At 37.2% G+C, this 24,621-nt stretch overlaps 1 protein-coding gene and 1 non-coding gene across 2 annotated transcripts in view; one reads left to right on the forward strand and one right to left on the reverse strand.

The window, feature by feature from the left end:
* WDR72 (WD repeat domain 72) overlaps nucleotides 1-24,621 on the reverse strand; it is a 225,403-nt gene that overhangs the window by 49,827 nt on the left and 150,955 nt on the right. The gene's annotated exons all lie outside the window — the stretch shown is intronic.
* TRNAF-AAA (transfer RNA phenylalanine (anticodon AAA)) lies at nucleotides 21,566-21,638 on the forward strand. The gene has a single exon. It is a non-coding gene; the product is annotated as a tRNA-Phe (tRNA).

Raw genomic sequence — 24,621 nt, forward strand, 5'->3', positions numbered from 1 at the left:
CTCTCAAAAGTCTTCTCCAACACCATAGTTCAAAAGCATCCATTCTTTGGTGCTCAGCTTTCTTTATAGTTCAAGTCTCACATCCATACACGACTACTGGAAAAACCATAGTTCTGACTGGATGGACCTTTGTCAGCAAAGTAATATCTCTGTTTTTTAATATGCTGTCTAAGTTGGTCATAGTTGTTTTCCCAAGGAGCAAGCGTCTTTTAATTTCATGGCTGCAGTCACCATCTGCAGTGACTTTGGAGCCTAGGAAAATAAAGTCTGTCACTATTTCCATTGGTTCCCCATCTATTTGCCATGAAGTGATGGGACCAGATGCCCTGCTCTTAGTTTTTTGAATGTTGAGTTTTAAGGCAACTTTTTCACTCTCATCTTTCACTTTCATCAAGAGGCTCTTCAGTTCCTCTTCACTTTCTGCCATAAGGGTGGCATCATCTGCATATCTGAGGTTACTGATATTTCTCCCAGCAATCTTGATTCCAGCTTGTGTTTCATCCAGCCCGGAATTTTGCATGATGTACTCTGCATATAAGTTAAATAAGCAGGGTGACAATATACAGCCTTGACACACCCCTTTCCCAATTTGGAGCCAGTCTATTGCTCCATGTCAAGTTCTAACTGTTGCTTCTTGACCAGCATACAAATTTCTCAGGAGGCAGGTCAGGTGGTCTGTTATTCTCATCTCCTGAAGAATTTTCCATAGTTTGCTGTGATCCACACAATCAAAGGCTTTGGCATAGTCAATAAAGCAGACGTAGATGTTTTTCTGGAATTCTTTAATTTTTCTATGATCCAATGGATATTGGCAATTTCATCTCTGGTTCCTTTGCCTGTTTTGCTGAGTACATCATTTGGTCCAAGACATTCTCCAAAATGTGTATGTATATATGTGTGTATGTGTGTTTGTATTTTATTGATTCCAAGACATCACCAATTTTAAATGTGTTATACATTTTGTAAGTTTTTAGACCAAATTAATTCCACATTAATATTCCACATTTTGTATCAATTCACAATTGTATACACCTACTCATACCATACATAACCCTTTCTTTTTCAATATCCTAATGATGTTGGCATCTAATACCATGTGTATTCAAAGGCTAGAATTTTTCTGATTACTTTGGTCACTGCCTTTCTGAACAATGTCATTTGATGAACTACTTTTCATTATTCTTTTTTTTGTAATTTTAACTCCTTTATTAATTTTGACATCAGCTGTTCATTTGTATTTTCTGTCCATTAATATCTTAGTTTTGTTATTTTCTATTTATTTAATTGAATGACGTATCCCAGGATAGTTAGTAGATCCTCTTACACCTCAGCTGGAAACCTCTTAGTCCTTTATAATCCATGACTCAGTTGCGAGAATATCCCGATTGAAAATATAATGATCTCTTATGAAAGATTATGCATTTATTCTGTCTTAGTCATATATCCATATATCAGTTGATGTGACACGCAGTCTTCTGCATCTAAGGCAGTACTTTGTTTCAGTTCCATATCACAGTGCAATGATTCTGAAGATATATTAAGTCACAGTTAAAATCCAATCAGTTTGGATTCACTGTGATATTTAGCTATAGATTCAGCTAGAGATATTTCTTCTATAAAACATGTAATATGTAGCTGCAAGTAATGCTGCTACTGCAAATAATTCAATGAAGGTGAGAATTGAAAGAAGGAATGCCTTCTACACCTGGCTAAGTTCATGCATAAGCAATGACACTCATTATTTGTACAACTGATAACTGTCTTTAACTTAGATTCACATTTGTTCAATAAATACTTACAGTCTCATACTGGCAAGCATTAACTTAGGTACTAAGGAAACAGGGTTAATAATACAGAAAAAATCTTTACTCTCATTAAGCTTATGTTCTTCAACTATAAGAGGTACCACATTTCAGAAATAATATAGAGAATTATGTAAGATACATAGCTCAGGAGAGAAAAAATGATATACTTTTAAAGTCTTTTAGATATTCTAAATGACTGTTTTTAATGCATTTAATTGTATTTAAATTTCTATCAAACAGAATGCATTAGTATTCATATATTTTCCTTGAAAAGATGTTTCTTTTATTATATTGATGTAATTTCTACTGTAAAATATTGGTTTTATATAAGAAATGATGTAAAACCCAGACTTTCTTTTCTTCCTATTATTTCTTCTATAAAACATGAACACAGAATTTCCAAGGGATGCATTCCATTCATTTCCTCTGTGCTCAGACATAGAAAGGAGTGGGGTATAGGAAAGGGAAAGGGTGTATAGGTATTCATAATGGTAGAGATGGTAGAATTAAAATAATTCACACATCAATCCCTCACTTCAAAGTCAGATACAATATATACACACACATACATTTTTTAAATAATTTATATGTGCATATATAATTTATATGTTATGCTTTGATACATATTTCAAAAAGCAATATAGGAAAATTAGTAGTGGATTTTTTCAAGTGAGTGCTAACATATCATACGTTCCAAATTCAACAGGAGAATCATTGCTAATTGTATTTGAAAACTGCCAAGTGAGCATGTACTTTTATGTGTAAATGTGTACTTAATCTTTGATATTCATGGGAAGTGATTCATGGCCAGTTTCCACAATATGCCAAGGAGATGCTTTATATCTGGGTACTGACACTTTATGTATTAGTCTATAATCAATACTATATGCTGTGTGCTCTGTCACTGAAATAAAACCATGATTGTTTTGCAAATAAAGTTTTAATTACTAATATAAACATCCTCATTTTGAAATGTAGTAACCCTGTATATCCCCTAACACAACTTTATTACCAGGTATAAAAATCAACCTAGGTTTTAAAAGTCTTAAAACGTTGATATTTGAAAGGAACAATCTGAACTTGTGTGTTGTTTTTCAGTGCAAACAGGTCATATATCTTGGGAGAGAGTCTGAACTCAGTTTTCTCACCTGTAACATGAAGATAAATAATTCCTAGCTCACAAAATTCTTGCCAAAATTAAATTAGACATATGTGCAAACCACACAGAATTTGGAGGCTGCTATTAAAATGGCAAAATATTAAAAATCTGAACTTGAATATTAGTGCCTGTAAGTGGATTACTATTAACCTGTACATTTCAATAACTGCTGTCAATATTCATATACACAGATATTTATTTAAATGCTGATGTTAAGCCTATGCAATCACTTAACTCATTCAGCTATCTCAGAGGGAAGAACTGACAGCCAACAACTTCTGCAAAATTGTTAAGAAAATGTCTCTGAAGCCGATTGAGACAACTGGTCTCACAGCTTTAGCCCCTTCAATCTTTAAACCATCTACGATAGTAAGAAATATCTAAATTATAAACCTAAAAACTTCCTAGCATCTAGCACAATTCACAAACTGGTCTCACTCCGACTTTGAACCTGTTCCACTTACCCATGAGATTGTACTACAATCAAACTCCTTAAGACATTGCTCTATTTCCAGCTCACCAGAGGTCTAACCTTCTCTAGACTGTGTACCAAGGACTATACCTCAAAGAATAAGGGTTCTATAAGTGAAAGTGTTAGTCACTCAGCTGTGTCCAACTCTTTGCAAACCTGTGGACTGGAGCTCACCAGGCTCCCCTGTCCATAGGATTTCCCAGGCAAGAATACTTGAATGAGTGGCCATTTCCTTCACCAGGGGATCTTTCTCACCCAGGAATTGAACCTGGGTCTCCTGCATTGCAGGCAGATTCTTTACCATCTGAGTTACCAGAGAAGACCCTGAATAAGAATACCTTGGTACATGTGGGGAGACATTTTGAGTGGGGGCAAATCAGTCAGTGCCTGCCTCCCCACATATCCCAAGATAAACACACTTGAAAGGAATCCCCATTGTTAGCAGAATTTTTTCTCTTCACAGATCCCTGGAGTTGATAGTAAGATGAACATTTTGAAATTAAATTTTAAGAATGTTCAGAAAAGAGAAGTATAGTGCCTCCAGTTCCTTAGCTTCTCTTAGCTCTCCATAAGCAGGTGGGTTCAAAGCTGCCACTACCATGGCCCTAAGCAAAGGACTCACCATAAGGTACTCCTTTTCGTGTATAACATGTGCAGTGCTTATTACTTATTAGGTAAATGTTTGATATCTATATACCTTATTAGGTAAATGTTTGAAGGTAAATCTTTCCTTCCTCTCTCAGCCTTACAAATAAACACACAGAGAATTTTTCAAGCTAAAGTTACCTTGTCACGGTGTTGAGCAAGTTAAAACCTTGGTTCCTGTAAGAACCTAATGAAAATTAAATAGAGCAAGTTTGGTGGGCACTTCAATGACCTGGAGAGTAAATACTCACTCTGAAAAGGTGGTCTGATATAACCACTGCTACTCTTGTTGCACTAAAATGACAACTCAGTGTGACATCTCTTTCTATTTTTCATGAGAAGCCAGAAATTCAGAATATTTTATGAAAGCTTCTGGTTTATAAATGGTGGCAATTAAGTTTTTTCCCCATGAACTACTGTGCAAATCAAACAGAAAGCACCCACAGGGGACCAGTATGAACCTTTGCTGTAAAACTTTAAAACTGGACTGCCTGTAGATGTAACTACTATGCATCTGAGCTTGAAAAGATCTCTTGCTCCTTCAAATACACTCGCATGCTACTTGTAAGCACTCAGGCTGTTCATGACTCGGTTCCAGCGTGCTGTCTCTCCTTATATAAGAAGTTTGGTCAGTACCTGACTCAAAATTATGACTCTCATTTTAATCAGCAAGAAAGAATTTCTGCACTGTAAAATCTTATTAAGGGAATTTGATTGCAAATTGAATGTGATCCAGAACCTTTCCAAAGCTCATTTAAGATATTTGATATTTGAGAGAAAAAGCCTAAATGGGTATGTTAATTATCCATTTACCTACACTATTCCAAATTCTATCCCTGTGCTCTCAGACCATGAGAAAATAATGTCTTAGACCACATTATCTCAGTCAATCAAAGACATGGCTTCTGAGATGGCTCAATGTCATGTTCTTTAATTTTATAGATGGCTGATACTAAAAAGTGTCATATTTAAGAGCATTTTTTTGCACCTTTTGAAACACTGGTTGGAGGTATATTCTACTGTGTGACTTAGCACTGCTTTATATTGGCACTCATGTGATAAATCCCAGGAAAAATGGTTCCAGGAAAGGATATTTAGCCTCACAGATGCATCTGTATATGATATCTTAATGGGAACTGATTTCTTTGCTTTAGTTCCAGGCCAAACTTCAAAAGCTACATTAAGTGAGAATAAGAATCCTAGATTTGTTTCTGAGTCCTTACTGACTCTTCTCCCTACTCCCTTTATTTATTCATTAATGTCAGCATTGGCTTTAGGTTTCAGGTAACTGGGAATATCCCAGTTATAACCGTTTGTTTTTATTCAAGTGATTTGATTCTTGGTCATCAATATTTTAAAATTCATTCACTCCAGTTGTATATTATTGCTTTGCTCTTTTATTTATTAGTATAATTAAAAAATAAACAATTCCATTTATATCATAGATTCTGGTGGATATATACTTCCAAATATCTTCTTTATTACCTATAACAGGGCCTGAAATTTTCACTTTAGAAACAAATTATCTGTGGTTTTAAGGATATTGTAGTTCTAAACTTCTTGGAATTCCTAGAACTATCTGTCTATCAAATATTTATTGAGAATCCTCAGGGTACCTGGCAGTGACCTAAGCATTGAAGATATAACTGTGAGCAAGTTAGACGTATTCCTTTCCCATCATGGAGCTCACAGTCTCATGGGGGAGTAGACAAGAAACCAGGCAATGACAATACAGGGTGATCAGTATTGTAACAGAAGAAGTATAGAGTAGGACACCTAACCTGTTTGTGGGGAGCAGAGAGGAAATCCTCGAAGACGTAACATTCAGTTTGGGACATGAACATTAAGCAGTGGTGGGAATGGGGAAGGGTTTTCAGGCAGGGGCTGGAGATTCTACAAGAATGCCTTTTCCTTGTTGTATCCTCAGGGGATTTGCCCACTGCTTGGCTCACTGAAGGCACTAAAAATTTTTAAATAAATAAATGGGTGATAAAATAGCATGCGTGAGGTTTGAGAGCCAAGTAGTAATAGGTCCTTTAAAGGAACTGAAAGAGTCTGACTTGACTGAATTATAGGGTTAAAGGTGGGTAGCAGGGGTCAAGATGAGACTAGAGAGGAATCTAGTGGCCACCTGAAAATGATTCTTGTGAGTCATTTAAATAATATGTACTTTATCCTAAGAGAAAAGGGAAGTCATGTGTACTTAAAGAAAACAAACAAGCAAAAACAAACCAAAAAAACCTTTTCTCCATAAGAATCTGATTTTTGGCTAACTTTAGTTGGATTCTTGGTAACTTGATAAAAGCAGAATGTCAACTATATCTCAAGGTGACATTACTGATAGTAAAAATGACTTCTCATTGGTAAATCATATATGGACTAGGAAAAATTATAAATGAACTATAAAAAAAACTCACTGTCATAGCTTTGGGTGTCCTTGTGATTGGACCTGGCAAACCAGTGCCTATGGACTTGCTATGGGACATACAAGGCTGTTCAGAACTGAGCTACTGGACTGCTGCTGTCAGTAAGCAAGCAAGTTGTCGTTCATGATCTCTGTCCTTCTGAGTCAAGAGGTGCCAGGTAAGGTGCATGATTATCTTATGATTCTAATTGTTTAGTTGATCCTAAAACAAAACAAAACAAAACAAAAAAACTAGAGAATATTGCACTTCTGAAAGGTCTTAATGTGAGAGTTGATTTGAACAAATCTGTTTTTATAAATCACTTTAGCTGTGAAAGGTAACTACCTCTAGGACTGATTGCTCTAATAATATATTGAACTGAGTTAGTTAGTAGTCTTGCTAGAATATGATGGAAGCCTACAAGGGGGAAAATGAAGAAAAGCACCTTGCTTTTAAGTTTCATCAAGACCTAGAGGCTCTAATCACATCAAGTGGGACTTATAGGTATGCAAACTGATTTCCATATCTTTTTGTACGTGGTTGATCTGTCACAGGAGAAAGCATTAAGCTTACTGGCAAGTAAGAACAACCAGAGAAAAAGAGAGAGATCCTTCCTAAATGGGGACCATCAGGCAATTAAAAAAATCAGCAAATATTGAAAAGAAATTTGAATACAGTCTCAATCCTTAACTAGCTATTATATCTGAGCTTCTCTGAGCTTCAGGTTCTTAGGCAGAAAAACAAAGGGCTTAGACTCAATGATCTCAAAATGATCTTGACTCAAAGGTCCTATGAGTCCTACTATCTATATCACTTATACGCTAAGTACTATGGATGAAGCACAAGCTGGAATCAAGATTGCTGGGAGAAATATCAATAACCTCAGATATGCAGATGACACCACCCTTATGGCAGAAAGTGAGGAGGAACTAAAGAGCCTCTTGATGAAGGTGAAAGAGGAGAGTGAAAAAGCTGGCTTAAAACTCAACATTCAAAAAACTAAGATCATGGCATCCAGCCCATCACTTCATGGCAAATAGATGGGGAAACAATGGAAACAATGACAGACTTTATTTTCTTGGGTTCCAAAATCACTGCAGATTGTGACTATAAACATGAAACTAAGAGATACCTGCTCCTTTAGAAGGAAAGCTATTTCAAACCTGGGCTTCCCTGGTGGCTCAGACGATAAAGCGCCCGCCTACAATGCAGGAGACCCAGGTTAGATCCCTGGGTTGGGAAGAACCCCTGGAGAAGGAAATGGCAACCCACTCTAGTATTCTTGCCTGGAGAATCCCATGGACAGAGGACCCTGATAGGCTACAGTCCATGGGGTGCAAAGAGTTGGACATGACTGAACGACTTCACTTTAGAAGGAAAGCTATTTCAAACCTAGACAGCATATTAGAAAGCAGAGATATTACTTTGCCGACAAATGTCCATATCGTCAAGCTATGGTTTTTCCAGTGATCATGTATGGATGTGAGAGTTGGACCATAAAGAAGGCTAAGTGCTGAAGAACTGATGCTTTTGAACTGTGGTGTTGGAGAAGACTCTTGAGAGTCCCTTGGACAGCAAGGAGATCAAACTAGTCAATACTAAAGGAAATCAATCCTGAATATTCTTTGGAAGAACTGATGCTGATACTAAAACTCTAATACTTTGGCCACCTGATGCCAAGAGCTGACTCATTAGAAAAGGCCCTGATGATGGGAAAGATTGAAGGCAGGAGGAGAAGGGGATGACAGAGGATGAGATGGTTGGATGGAATCACTGACTCAATATAGACATGAGTTTGAGCAGACTCTGGGAGATGGTGAAGGACAGGAAGGCCTGGCGTGCTGTAGTCCAAGGGGTCGCAAAGAGTTGGACATGACTGAACAACTTAACAACAAATACTGATCTCTAACATCTCTGTCTTTATCACCCATTGTTGTTGTTGTGCTTACTTGCTCAGTCGTGTCGGGACCCCATAGAGTGTAGCCTGCCAGGCTCTTCTGTCCATGAGATTCTCCAGGCAAGAATTCTGGAGTGGGCTGCCATTTCCTACTCCAGAAGATCTTTCCAACCCAGGAATCGAACCCAGGTCTCCTGCATTGCAGGCAGACTCTTTATCAACTGAGCTATGAAGGAAGCAGCATTATCCCTGATAAGGATATTCAAAAATCAGGATATGCCTATAGCAGAAAGATCAAGGAATGGGAGCCAATAGCTAGAGTCAGTCTATATTCAAGGGAGAACTGAGGACTCCGTGATTTCTCTTCATCCAAATTTCACCCTGTTAACATGGTGATCACATGTATCACTGAAGAAATTTATTATGTGCTTTCAATTCTTCTAGTGGCAGGTCCTATGGCAGACTCTGATAGGTCCATCTAATCTGAGATTGCTCAAGACAGCTGCCCACATGTCTAGAGTACTTACTGCAACATTTGCCAACCACAAGCTCTCAGTGACTGTTGATGATTGACAGAATTAATAGAGATCATCAATACTTTAGTACTCCTGTGCTATTCAATATCTTGAAAAAAAGACATAGAAATTCAATGTAACTTAAGCCAAATATCTAAAGTAAAATGATGTGAAGAGAAAATAATAATTTAATTTTTAAAAAACCTGTCTCTAAGAGATCTAAGCACTTTCATATCTTAAAGGCACACTCAAATGTACTGACATATGGTTATATGACATTAAGAATTCAGGGGGAAATCTTTGTTTTCACAAAAAGTTTTGAATTAGTAAACTTCAGTGAAAAGCATTGCGTGTACTTCTAGGAAATCTCATCATGATCTCAGTGTAATAGCCATTTGTAAAAAAGCTCTAAACTGAGTCCATGCCAGGGAGCATTATTGGAAAATGGCCCGCTCCGACGACTTCCTGGAATTCCTCTCTGTGCAAGTCAGCAGCTTGTTTGGCACCAGCTGGCACTAAACTGAGGCACTGGGAAGTATAAGCTGCATTCTTGGTGACATGGTATACAATTTTATAGCTTCAGTTTTATAAAGGAGTCAGCCAGACAATAGCTCATCTTATTCAAATTATAAGATTGGTGTCTTTTTAAAAATAAAGCATACAACTAAAAAGTCCATTGAAAAAAATGAAACTGGGGTAATTAGGATATTTGTTATAGTACTCCAGTTTTTTTAGTAGGCACAGGGATGGACAGGAAGAATGATACAGCTCTTCTCCACATGACCCAGTCCAGTGGTTTCTACTTTGCCTTCCATGGAACTTCAGCCCTTTTTCAGAAGGAATTCATAACTGTCTGGTTCAATTTTTCTCTTTAAAATATACATCATAGTTATTGGTAAAGAACTGTAATTTTAAAAGGCAAAATTTTGTACTAATTTTTAATAAACTTGGAAACAATAAACATTGATTTATGCTGCCAAATAGCTATTTCTGTGCAGATCTAAGATTAATTTCTGATTTATCTTTAAATTTATGAATGTATCATTGATCAAAGAGGTTGCATGTATATGTTTTACTGTTAGTAGCAGACAGTTTCACTCATGTAAAATTATACAAACAAGTGCTGTTGAAGTGCTATTCTGCTTACTAACATGAATCATAATTTTTTCACTACAGTATATCCAAACTGATATACTAAAGTATGAGACCAAAGGTTTATATGACTGTCACCCATATGTATTAATTTCATATCTCATAATTCATAGAATTTGACAGGTTGTTTCAGTTTTACAAAAGATTCAGATACTTATGAAACTTTTAAAACACCAGTTTAGATCATTTGTTAACAAAAAGAAGCTAGTCATTGGTAAAAATCTTTAGAGATGTTTATGCTTTATACATGAGATGGAAGTTATTGGTGAAACTTGGCTTTGTTTTTCTAATATTTTGTAAATTCTCAATTATGACTATATAGAAGATCCCATGGGCTTCCCACGTGGCTCAGTGGGTAAAGAATCTGCCTGCAATGCAGGAGATGCAGGAGTTGTGGGTTCTATCCCTGGGTCAGGGAGATCTCCTGGAGGATGGCATGGCAACCCACTCCAGTATTCTTGCCTAGAGAATCCCATGAACAAAGGAGCCTGGCGGGCTACAATCCATGGGGTTGCCAAGAGTCAGACAGGACTGAAGCTACTGAGCACACACACAGAAGATCCCATATGACAGAGAAAATAATCTAGCTCACTTTATGGCATAGAAAGCATCTTATAGTAACGGTCTGATATTTAAGCAACTATGTATACAGTAGCAAATCACAGCTCTTTCTTCTAGCAATCAGAAATGGAAAATTTCAGAACCTGTGTTCTAAAAAAGCCTATGAAGGTTTACTTGACTTTTCATTTCTGATTTGATAAAAGGAATGAATAATTTTGGATTACTGACGCCCATTAAAAGAATAGATAAGCCTGGTAGTCTTTAAGATCATGCCCCTGGAGGATATGAATGAGTTCACCACACATATTCTGGAAGTAGTCAATGCACACATGATGCTGAGCAAGTCGAACAGCCAGCCTTCAGCAGGTAGAGCACCTATCAGCAATCCAGGAATGGGTGAAGCTGGGAACTTCGGTGGGAATAACTTCATACCAGCAAATGGCCTCACTGTGGCCCAGAACCAGGTGCTGAATTTGATCAAGGCTTGCCCAAGACCTGAAGGATTGAACTTTCAGGATCTCAAGAACCAACTCCAACACATGTCCGTAGCCTCAATCAAGCTAGCTGTGGATTTTCTAAGCAACGAGGGACATATCTATTCCACCGTGGATGATGATCATTTTAAATCTACAGACGCAGAATAACTGGATCTAATTGGGTACCCGAGATATTTTCCAGTTGGACCTTTTTTTGCAGCCTCTTGCCTCCAGCTGTCCATATAATTGGCGAGTTGACTTCTAGGAAGTAGATTTCATCTATAAAAGATCTCAACTGACATCCTTTTGAAACTTACTACTACTCTCCTGTGTTTTTGATGGACTTCCCTGGTAGCTCAGACGGTAAAGCGTCTGCCTACAATGCGGGAGACCCGGGTTCGATCCCTGGGTCAGGACGATCCCCTGGAGAAGGAAACGGCAACCCACTCCAGTATTCAGCCTGGAAAATCCCATGGACCGAGAAGCCTGGTGGGCTACAATCCATGGGGTCGCAAAGAGTCGGACACGACTGAGCGACTTCTGTATGTGTGTGTGAATTTGGGAAATTGAGGATTGGGCAGGGAGCAGACAGGGAATGTGAGACTATATTCAATACAACTAAGGAGGGAAACCTGCCAATTGTGATAAATAAAATGACTTATGATGCCTTCACCCTCTTCATGTAGTTGTTATAACTGAAGCATCTAAGTGCTTTATATCATTAGTCACTACTATATTGCAGTTTCATTCTTACATTTTTCAGTACCTTTTATATGTATGATTTATATTTGTAGAAATAACTAAAAACAGCATATATGCCTTACATACAGATTCCAGAAAAAGATAGAATTCAGCTAAGTAAACTTATTTTTTAAATCCAGTTCTGTAATGGTGTTTGTTGTAAGACATGCGGTTTTTCCGGTAAAACATATCCTCCTTTAGCTTTACTTTCCATGTATGGGCTTCTTCCAGGGCTGTACTTGTTTCTTAAGCTATATCATGGTGGAATCTTATCCTTTATAATGTTTTGGAAAAAGCTGAGGGTGGCGCCTGTACAATTTGATTTGGTGTAAAAATATACACCAAATCTGATTTCTGTTACATTAAGGCATTCTCTGACAAAATATACAGAACAAGAAATGAAGTGAATGTGTTTTAGAAATATCTTGCAAGCTTGTTTCCCCGAATACCTGACCACTAATTTTTAAAAATGGATCAAAACCCACTTTAATTGAATATTTAATAGATGATTTAATGTTTGAGTTAAGATACATTTTAAATGCTAAATATAAAAATGATTTGTGTTTGCTTACTGGAAATATTTGTAATACAAGTGAATATATATAATAAACCAATATTTAAAGCAAATTTACTATGGAAGAAATGAAATCACTATCTTCAATTTATAAAGATGCTACATTCATCAAACTGTATTTTTGACTGAGTTGGTTTTTATAATATGAATACCATAACAGTGGATTTCCATTAACAGTAGAAAAATTTAACTCATTTTTAAAAATATGTAAAGTATTTTCCTTTAAAATGAGCCACTGGAAACATAAAAATGGCAATATCCTCCTAGGGATATAGCTAGAGGGAAACACATCAATTTGCATAAATAAATGAGCTTACTCTTTTGTAAATTCCTTCCTGTACACGATGCCCCATCAGTGTGACTTACAGAAAAGAATCTGAGATTAACAAACAGGACATGCAATTTAGTCTAAGACCATTTTCTAACAAGTCATATAAACATAGCAAAATATTTAAGTCTTTCATGCCTGAATTTTCCTTCCACTGAACTGGGCAAAAGCTCACTTTATTTGAAAATAATCCACTTTTTTTTCTTTTAGTTTCTGAAAATAGGGGTCAAATACATATTTTGGCATTCCTGAAACAAATATTTCTTCACAGTACATTATGAATAGACTTTAGCTAATCTGGAGAATTTAAAATAGGAGAGGCTTAAGAAAATTCTAAAAACTCTTTTGCGTTTCTCAACATTAAACACAAACACATTATGGTATCTGAATACTATTCTTACGTGGAAATTGCCCTGACTTATTTGCTACAAAAAAAGACTGATTAAAACCTTTCATTCTCTTTCAGTATTATGAGAACTCCAGACAAACGTTAATGGATATGTTACTGAATCACTCAGGTGAGTAGGCAATTCTATATTGCATTACAGGTATTTCTACCATTACCTTCTGAAACTCTGTTTCATAGTGCAGAGTATGTCATATAAAAATAAATGATACTGCCCAATCTCAGCAGTTTGAAAGAAACATAAATCAATGGCATAAAGGAAGCAGGTGATGTAATGACTCTAGACTTAAGTAGATAGCTTGAAGAGATGGATCATCAAGTTTAACCTTTGAAATTATTCACTGGATATTAATATAAATACACACAAAAGCACATTTCAAAGTTACCTTGCTTTGCTAAATTCTATTCTTTAAATCAATTTTTTTAATGTGGTAAAGAGAAATAATATATCCCATTCCTAGAAAGTATCTAATAGCAAACACTTAATAAGCCTGGTCATAATGTTTCAGTTAAGAATGTTGGTAAACGAAGTCAATAATGTCTACATAAATCTATACACAGAAAAAGGGAAAAAAAAATCAATGGTGAAATCCAAACTTGTCTATAAATGGTAAATGATCCAAATGCAGCCCAAAAAAGATGAGAAATTGACCAAGTATTTTACAAATACAAGTTGGAAAACATTTAAGAACTGACTCAGAAAGGGTGGGGGATTCAGATAGTGAGCAAATATAAAGGAAGAGAAACAACTTCAAATTAGCCCCAAGAACAACACCAACGTTGAAGGTGTCACTAATATGACCTGGATTCTGATGATCCTAAAGGACATTCACTGTTATTTATAAAATTTCTCTCCTCTATATAATGCAGGCATACTTTCTTTCTTTATGTGAGACATGAAGCACTATGTTCCATCTAAATAATCTAGTTTTATGAAGAAGTGATTTGAAAATGTAAGAAAAAGAAGTATTGCTTTGCAAATAAATACTAAACAGAGAGACTGACAAAATTTGGACACAAGGATTCTTTGCATCTCCTGCTCTATTCACTGTCTACTTTGTACTGGAAATGCCTCGCTTCTCTTAAAATAGTTTATAATGGCTCTCCTTTTCTTTCAAGAAAAAGTCCATTGCCAGATCCTTTACATTCTGGGTGTCTCACCTTCTGGATCTAGACTGAAGCATCCTCATTTCCTACTCCCTACCCACATCAAATTTATCCCTATTCACTGACCAGGCCACATTGTATACCTCTGTGTCTGTCCTCATGTTACTCCTTTTGCCTGAACTACCCTTCTTACACCAAACTCTTTCCCACTGGAGGCAGTTGGGTCCTCCCAAAAGCACATATAAGGATGGAGTTAGAAACGCAAAAGGCTTACTAGAGAGTAACATGCGTGAAAGAAAAAGGGCAAAAACAGAGTTGGGTACGGAGCTCTCTGGTTACTACACAAATGCTTCAATCTTTATCAACCCAGTGGAAACTCCAGGACATAACTGGTCACTAGAGGAGGTTTGTCTGAATGGGAAATAGCTAGGCCCTTGTACCACCATTGTCCTCAGTCGTTGTCCCAGAAAGACTATGATCTTTGCTCCAATTCAGGGATGAATCCTGGATGCACCAACAGCGGGCAGTTGGCCATACTCCTCACATCTGGGCAAATCGTCCTCTCATGTAGAGTGATCTAAAAAGTGCATCTTTCCATGGCTGCCACACCATTATCCTCCAAAGCAAACATGAATATTTACTTCTGTGTGAAGCCTCTAAAAATCACCCCAAGGCAAATGGTGGCTCTCCATGCTTCCACAACAGTGTGAGCTTTCTATCTTACACCACACTGTGGCCTTGTATGTTCATAGGACTCGGCCTTTTGGAAATAGAAATCACATCATATTCTTCTCAAATTCCTGGTAGATAGCTTGGGAAACAGAGTATCTAACCTATAACATATTCAAAGAGGTAGAGTGAATAGATGGATGTATGGACCTACCAGATGGATGACTGATCAGACTGGTTATTCCCTATTCTTGTGCAGATGCCAAGGGATACACTTTGTCTATTTTCAGATGCCAAGGGATACACTTTGTCTATTTTCATGGTGTTATAAATTTCTCAGAAAATACTATAATATACTTTAAGTACCAATGGGATATTGGATTTTAAAGATAAGATGTATCAATATCACTTATATGTGGAATCTAAAAAAAAAAAAAAGATACAGATGTACTTATTTGCAAAGGAGAAATGGAGACACAGGTGTAGAGAATGGATGTATGGATATTGGGGGAATGTAGGGTAGGATGAATGGGGATATTGGGATTGACATATATACACTACTATGCATAAAATAGAGAACTAGTGAGAACCTACTGTATAGCCCAGAAAACTCTACTCATTGCTCTGTTGTGACCTAAATAAATGGGAAGGAAATCCAAAAAAGAGGGGATATATGTATACATACAGCTGATTCACTTTGATTCACTCTGCTATACAGCAGAAACTAACACAACATCATAAAACAGCTATACTCCAATAAAAATTAATATAAAAAAGATAAGATATGTGGAAAATTCTGAAAGAGATGGGAATACCAGACCACCTGATCTGCCTCTTGAGAAATTTGTATGCAGGTCAGGAAGTAACAGTTAGAACTGGACATGGAACAACAGACTGGTTCCAAATAGGAAAAGGAGTACGTCAAGGCTGTATATTGTCACCCTGTTTATTTAACTTATAGGCAGAGTACATCATGAGAAACGCTGGACTGGAAGAAACACAGGCTGGAATCAAGATTGCCAGGAGAAATATCAATAACCTCAGATATGCAGATGACACCACCCTTATGGCAGAAAGTGAAGAGGAACTCAAAAGCCTCTTGATGAAAGTGAAAGTGGAGAGTGAAAAATTTGGCTTAAAGCTCAACATTCAGAAAACAAAGATCATGGCATCCGGTCCCATCACTTCATGGCAAATAGATGGGGAAACAGTGGAAACAGTGTCAGACTTTATTTTTTTGGGCTCCAAAATCACTGCAGATGGTGACTGCAGCCATGAAATTAATTAAAAGACGCTTACTCCTTGGAAGGAAAGTTATGACCAACCTAGATAGCATATTCAAAAGCAGAGACATTACTTTGCCAACAAAGATTCGTCTAGTCAAGGCTATGGTTTTTCCTGTGGTCATGTATGGATGTGAGAGTTGGACTGTGAAGAAGGCTGAGCGCCAAAGAATTGATGCTTTTGAACTGTGGTGTTGGAGAAGACTCTTGAGAGTCCCTTGGACTGCAAGGAGATCCAACCAGTCCATTCTGAAGGAGATCAGCCCTGGGATTTCTTTGGAAGGAATGATGCTAAAGCTGAAACTCCAGTACTTTGGCCACCTCATGCGAAGAGTTGACTCATTGGAAAAGACTCTGATGCTGGGAGGGATTGGGGGCAGGAGGAGAAGGGGACGACAGAGGATGAGATGGTTGGATGGCATCACTGACTCGATGGACGTGAGTCTGAGTGAACTCCGGGAGTTGGTGATGGACAGGGAGGCCTGGCGTGCTGCTATTCATGGGGTTGCAAAGAGTCGGACATGACTGAGCAATTGATCTGATCTGAAGCCAAACTTTTGGAATTATGTTCCCAGCATTTAAATGAACCTGTGTATCACTTTCCATCCATCATTCTCATTTCCAGTTTTGTTCAATTGACCTATTAGGAGATAGGTTACCTAATTTTTAATTTTAAGATGTGCTATGTTTATTCTGTACTGTAAAATAATCATTTAATTTCAATTATAAATTTTGGACTTTTTAAAAATGACTTCCTTGGAGAATGCTTAGTACTCAGTAGCATGCCTTCTTCATTTAATCAGCCAACAACATTGATTCTATGCCAGATCCACTGCCAGGCTTTGAGGACACAAAGACAGAAGTGAAAGGATAGAGTAAGAAATTCTGTATCTAATGAAGGAGACGGAACTGCAATCTGATGATTTGTTACATGTCCTTGGAAGAACTATGACCAGTGAAGAAAAAACATGGATGGAGTGCAAAGAAAGGAGCACACACAGAGGAGCTAAGGAAAGAACTTCTTAAGTTAGTTGGAGGTTCTTAATTCCATTATCTCCCTTTGCATTTTCAAAAGAGGAAAGGACAGAAACAAAGAAAGGCATCAGAATGTATGGAATCCCTTTCTGAAGGCTTTGGTTGTCAGCAGGGTTGGTACTGCCCCCTGGAGGAAGACTTTGGAAACTGCTGAGGCAAGGGACCTTTGCTTTCCCCAATGATTTTGGAAAGGTGAAAATACTTACTGGCATTTAGTGGGCAGGAATAAGAAAAGGCAGATGTCTTGCAGTGTTCAGGATGGTCCTTCACAATGAAAAAATTATCCTGATGTTTCACATGGCTTTCAAGTTTTCCACTGTACGTTCACGGAAAGGAAAGCCCTGCTTATAATTTCTTGAGTCCAGTAACTAACTTTCTTTTACACATAAGGATCTTTCAAGGATTTGACTGTACCTTCAGTTTTCTAGGAAGGATACTAACCCAAATCCATTTGGACACCAATGTCACCAACAGCACCACCATGCCTGTGCAGGCCTGCATTTGCAGCTGTCATTTCAGCAATGAAATATCTCCCAATCAGCATTTTATTATATCTTTTAGTATGGTCATGCCCAAGCTTTTACCTATTGACATATTTTTATTATGAACCCTTTAAATTGTGTATAAATTATTTGTGAGGTAGGTTTTATTACTTATGAACTTCATTTTAGAATTAGAAAGGGAGTATTAGAAATTGTTAACAATATTTCAGTCCATTCTAGAACTGAAAAGAGTTGAGAAACACCACACTAAAAGTTTCTAAAATTTAAGACCAACTTCATTCTGACTAAAGGCTGGAAGATTGTTCACAGTTACCGTATTCTTATGTATATTCAGTTACTAAGGGGAACTTTTATATTGCCCCAGATTAGCAGGGCTGCTTGGCTCGATGACAGGCATTCCTGCATAGATATGAATAAAGGGCCCATGATCATCTATATCAGGTAAAAGGAAAAAAAAAGTAACAACTCTTCTTTGAATTAGCTGTCTTCATTTCTTGTGGCTTATTCTCCTGGGTTGCCTTGTTTTTTGCCTTCAAACATCTGTTGGCATTAATTTTTCCTTGTAGCTCTCTAGACAGATATTTAGTTTGCCCCTGAACTAAGAAAAATAAATTAAAAAAAAATGCCTCCAGATTGACATTTTAGAAGAAAACCATCACTGTCCCTATAATGACCTTTCCTATTCCCGTCCTACCTATGACAATTAGCATATTTTCTCGCATTTCTTCCATTCTTACAGCACAGTTCTTTGATACATGTCTGGCGCTGTCATTTATCATTCCTCCACTTATGTAGGCAGCACACTTTAAGGAGCACCCGTCATGAGCCACATAGGACATTACCTGCTAGAAGCACAAGACTAATAAATTCCAACTTTTGCCCTCAAGGAGTTCAGAGAGGTGGGAAAGAAAGGGGAATAAACAAGAAATTAGGGTGCCAGATGATATAGACTATTTAGAAGGATATACAAGCAATGTATGACATGACCTAATAAAAGATTTGTAGTACCTTACACTGAACCTTAGACATAATAAATGGTTAATAAGAGATGTTTACAAGTTATTAAAATTGTTCTATGGCTGAAAATTGGACACATATATTGTTAAAATAGTAAAATAAGGACGCTGCCACCAAGATGAATGACATTCTGATGGAATGGGATATTCCAATGACATGAGACAGACTTTATTTTCTTGGGCTCCGAAATCACTGCAGATGGTGACTGCAGCAATGAAATTAAAAGACGCATGCTCTTTGGAAGAAAAGCTATGACCAGCCTAGAGAGCATATTAAAAAGCAGAGACAATCCTTTGCCAACAAAGGTCCGTCTAATCAAGGCTATGGTTTTTCTAGTAGTCATGTATGGATGTGAGAGTTGGCCTATACAGAAAGCGAATAACTGACTCATCGGCAAAGACCCTAATGCTGGGAAAGATTGAATACAGGAGGAGAAGGGGACAACAGAGGATTAGATGGTTGGATGGCATAACCGACTTAATGGAAAGCAAGCTCTGGGAGTTGGTGATGGACAAGGAAGTCTGGCGTGCTGCAGTCCATGGGGTCTCAAAGAGCTGAACACAACTGAGCAACTGAACTGAATGACATAAGAACATACGGATAATTTTTCCTTCAACCACCATTTCTCTAACAGTTGCCTTGCCGTGTGCAAGACACTGTACTCTCTGCTGAGAATACAAAACTGACTAAATCCCTGCTTTTTCTCTCAAGGAATTTAGTTGTATCAAAATTGTTTCCAGAACTAGAAATGCATATGCATATTGACTAATGTCATTGCATTTAAGGTAGAAACTAATATCACACAAGGTGCCAAGCTCAGAAGTAGAAATGGAGTCAACAGGGAGGAGGCTGACCCAAATGAGTCAGGTTGTATGCAGAACTCTAGCGTAGTAGTATTGGAGCTGTTGGCTACAAGAGATCACAAATGAACCAGAAATTCAAGAAGAGACAGATGAGTCAGAACCCAGGACATGAATCCGAACACTGAAGAAATAGTGTCTGACACAGCAGCTCCTTAAATACTTCCACAGAGAAGCTGTAGCTGAATGAAGAATAAGAAGACGAGTTTCAAGCAAGTCACCAGGCTCTCTAAAAACATCAGATTGAAACCAGGTCATGACAAAATGAGTAATGAAGAGCTAAATAATCAACCATTAGGAAAGAAGCTTTGGAATGGTTACAAGTGAGATTCATTCATGTGTCTATTTTTAATTTTTTTGTGAGCTTTCTGTGTTCATGTGTGTATTCAGGCTATATCTGGCCGCTACAGGAAAGCAATCAGCTGAGTTTTCTTGTCTTCTTTTTCTATTACTAATTAGAAATTGGCTGAATCTTTAGTACGAGCTACCCTGTGGTCCATCCATTCATCCATCCTCTCAATAATCACTTATTACCAGCTACTAGGTGAAGGACCCTCCCAGGTGATGGGAGGAAAAAAGATAAATAGACCCGACCCCATCCTTGAGAGGTCAGTGTTGGGAGCCAGTCTCAGTTTGGAGAACAATAGTGTGAAATACATTGATTTCAGGGACAGAATCTAGATCACTTTTCCTTTGTCAATAAATTTAAATGGGCATGCAGACAGCAATCGATAAATTGGTGCCCACACAACTGTCACCAAGGAAATATTTAACCCAATTTCTTGATGCTACTGTCTCTACGCAGCTGGGCCAGGTTGGCATTCTGATTGCTCATGAGGAAAAAGGATGATGCAACACTCTAGTTCTTCATATGCCAAGATGAAAATCATCAATCTCAATCTCTGTGAAAGATGAAACTACTTTGGTAAAAAGAGCAGTGAACTCTATCAGTCTTTCTGAGGCGATGCAATCTTAAAGATGATTCAGAGAGGGAAGAAGCGGTGGAGAAGTTCAGGATTTATATAGGGAGAAAGGGAAATGATAAAAATTCTCCATCTATTTTGCAAGAAGCAAAATATAAGACAGAACATATGTTAAACCCAAATGGCAACAGTGTTTTTTGAAAGGTATGCAATGTACCCCAGGTACTAAATTATTTGCTTATCATATGCAAATTCCTCATCATTCAACATGAATATCTTGATATTTAAATATGATTGTTATATAATTTGAATTAATCTATAAAAATGAAAATTTATATTTCCTCTTTCCCCATACTGCCAACCTTTTGACTAATATGTATATGCCAAATCTTTTTCATATCTACTATTTACCAGTTGGCATTTCCAGTTCCCAACCATAAAACCTTCTAATTTGTAACCACTAAAACTTATGTAAATGTATATTCCAAACAAAGCTATTTAATGTTAAGTGCATCTTTTGTGAAATAGCTTATAGTGTGTCTCATCCAAATGTTATTAGAAATTAGTGATTTGATATTTGCTCATTAATTGATTCAAGAGAGCATTTCCTCTGTTGTTATACCAAATGTTTGTGGTTCTGCAGCCTTGTGATCCTCGACCTGGGCAATACCTATCTCTGTAACTGTCATATAGGAGACACATGGTAAATATTGATGAATTAAGAAATAGTAAAGGAAAATAGTGTTTAATTGGAAAGCAATGCCGGAGAATAATGAAGAACCCAGATTCTGATGCCTGGGTTTAACTCTTGGTTCTGTTGCTTGTTCGGAAAAGACTGGGAAAGTTACTTCTCTGTATCTATTTTCTCATCAATAAAATGGTAATAACAATACTACCTATCCCCATAGACTGTTGCCTGAATCAAATGATTTAAGGTACATGAGGCACTTAGAACATACTAAGCCACATCAGTGTTAGATGTTAGTATTATCATCACTATCACTATCATTGCTATTCTAGACGACTGAGAATTCCCTGGTGGCTCAGATGGTAAAGCGTCTGCCTAAAATGCAGGAGACCCAGGTTCAATCCCTGGGTCAGGAAGATCTTCTGGGGAAGGAAATGGCAACCCACTCCAGTATTCTTGCCTGGAAAATCCCATGGATGAAGGAGCCTAGTAGGCTATAGTCCATGGAATCGCAAAGAGTCGGACATGACTGAGTGACTTCACTTTCACTTTAATTAGGAGAGGAAGGCATTGGCACAATGAGATTCAAAAAGGGCACATGCTCTCCAGAGAAGAAATTAAGGATGTATGGGTTTCTCTCTAATGTTCAGGTTCCACATTTATGCATGTATGGATCAGATAATTCTGGGGAGAAAGAAAAGGGCGTAAGTGTCTTCAGTGGTCTTTGAAACAGCTGCCTTCTCCTACTCCAGCTTTTTTTGCTTGGCTAAATTATGTTCATCTTTCAAGTCTTGCATTAGGCATCTCTTCTTCAAAGAAGTCTTCTTGACCTCAAATCTGGGTTAGGTACTGCTGTGATGTGTTCCTGCAAACTCACCCATAGCATCTGATACACTATGGTCTTCGACTGGGGATTTCCAATTTGTTCTCTGTGTACCACCAATTCATGGATCAGTACACAGAGGCATAGAGGAGTGATGCATAAAGATGTATTCAAAGTTTTGGAGCTAGCACAGTATGCAGTACAGAATATCAAGTTACCATCCCTTCATAACCAAAAGCTTATCATATCTGCCTTCTGAGTCCACCCAAAGGCTACGGTTGGGATACTTTCTTGCAGAAAATACAAAGAACTCTGATGCATGCATCACCAGTATATGTATGTTTTTTATAAATAATATACATCCTATTAGTATATCAACATTAAGTCCATTCTAAAATATACACGAAAATAAGAATTTCAAAAGGAGAACATTAACACACACATACACACACAACAGTGCTTTTTTGCTTAAGATTGCATTATTAGAATTATCTTCAATCTTAGTTTCTTGGCTAGAAACTTTTGCTCATTTTCTGAGAGTTACTTTAGTTAATGCTAGAAAATAAAATCTGTAGGTCATCTGAGCAGGGACACTTGAAACTGAACATAGGAGAGGCAGCCTTCTGGGAAGTGAATCTTCCATTCTCTACCCAGAATATCCTGTGGGATACTGCACTACCCAACATAGGAATCAAATCAGCTTACCAAGGTCAATCTATGGATCAAGGATACTTTTGTTGGAAAAAATGCAAGTATAGATTTTGATTATCTCACTCCTCCATATCCATTTCATCAGCAAATACTTTGGCAACCCACTTCAGTAATCTTGCCTGGAAAATCCCATGGACAGAGGAGCCTGGAGGCCTGGCGGGCTACAGTCTAGGAGGTTGCAAAGAGTCAGACATGACTGAGCAATTGAGCACAGCACCTTTATATACATTCAAAATCTGATCACTTCTCACCTTCTCCAACCAAGCCACCATATTTGTTCCAAGCTGCCATCATTTGGATTAGCATTATAAGGCCTTCCAACTGGTCTCCCAGCTTCTGCTCATGGCCCTGAACTTTAGGCAGTGAGATCCCATTAAAATATGTGCCCATTGTCTGTTTTCCCATTTCAGAGAGAAAGCTTAAGACCTCAGTCTGATACACAAAAGGCATTCTACGATGATCCCCCATTACTTCTCTGCTCCTTGCTCACTTGCCTTACACAGATTTTTTCTAAATTACTTCTGTGCCTTTAAGAATGCATTGGCCTTCTCAGCCTGAAGGCCTCAAAGGAAAAGGAAGATGTATTTACCATAACTAACAATATCAGGAAAGAATTTCCCTATGAGGTAGTCAGATACTATATTTCAAAGCCTTTCTACAACTACACAGATTTCCTTCTGAGACATTCAACAAGCAGATGAAAACTGTCCTGTGCCAGTTTTTCTACTGATGGCCACCAGGATCACAAAACTTTTCTGTTAAATATACCTTGATTTACTACAAAATAATGGTTTTATTTAAAGAGCACATTTTCATTATTTAACTTTGCAGATAAGACTTTGAAAATGATGCACATAATAAAGATTATTTGCAATACCCTTATTTGATGTATCATCTTCACAACCACACAGTTTAACATGAATTTAAATTCAGCCAGTAATTCTACGGTGACAGTTTTATCTACAAAGCCTCCATTTCTATTTCAACCAATTTATTTAATGAAACAATTCAGAGTACTTGCGTTTAAAAAGTGAAGGGAAATAGCTTTCTAAAGCATTTTAATAATAGAAAATATTGTTGTTTTTTAAAGTAGTAAATCTTAACCTCAAATGTGAGTGCTATTATACAATTTCTTATTAAAGAGATTCAAGTAGATCGCAGTGTGATCGTTATAAAACTGTAAACTCAGATAAAATTCACAGATCTCCTATAAAATACTGATCCACAAATATTAAGACCTCAAATAAAATACAAGCTGTGAAATGTAACAAGTGAAAACACTGAAAAATAAGATACAAAATTATAAGGTGCAAACACACATTGTGCTTCAGTTCTCACTTTGCTGATTTCCATCTCATGTACAAACCTTTCAAGAAACCTGGTGATTTTCTTTATGAGGGCTGTGATGACAACGATTGAACATTCTGCATTTTCTTTGTTAATAGAAAGTATGATTTATGAGAGAGGAATAAAAATCTAAGAAAACCACTCAATAAATTATTCAATTTTCAGATCAAGCTGATTTAGAGCAAATTTCCTTCATGCTGCAAGTGTGGAAAATGCAGCTTATTGGATAAAATGAGTGTTTAAGAGAATATCTGGAACTGTTTCCTTGTTTTTAGTAATTTGGTGACTTTAGACAAGTCATATACCTTCTTTAAGTCCAGTTTATTCATTTAAAAAATGAAATAATAATAGGAAGCATGTCTCAAAGTGCAAGAGATACACTACTAGAGACATTCAAGATACCCAGTATGGTGATGAACTTTTTTCCAGGTACTATTTATTTCTATGTGCATGAGAAAGATACATAATTAGTATGTTAACCTAAATATTTATAGAGGCTTAAGTCAGGAAAAGCCTAGG

The sequence above is a fragment of the Bos mutus genome, chromosome 10, assembly GCF_027580195.1.
Source record: "Bos mutus isolate GX-2022 chromosome 10, NWIPB_WYAK_1.1, whole genome shotgun sequence".
Classification (NCBI taxonomy): domain Eukaryota; kingdom Metazoa; phylum Chordata; class Mammalia; order Artiodactyla; family Bovidae; genus Bos; species Bos mutus.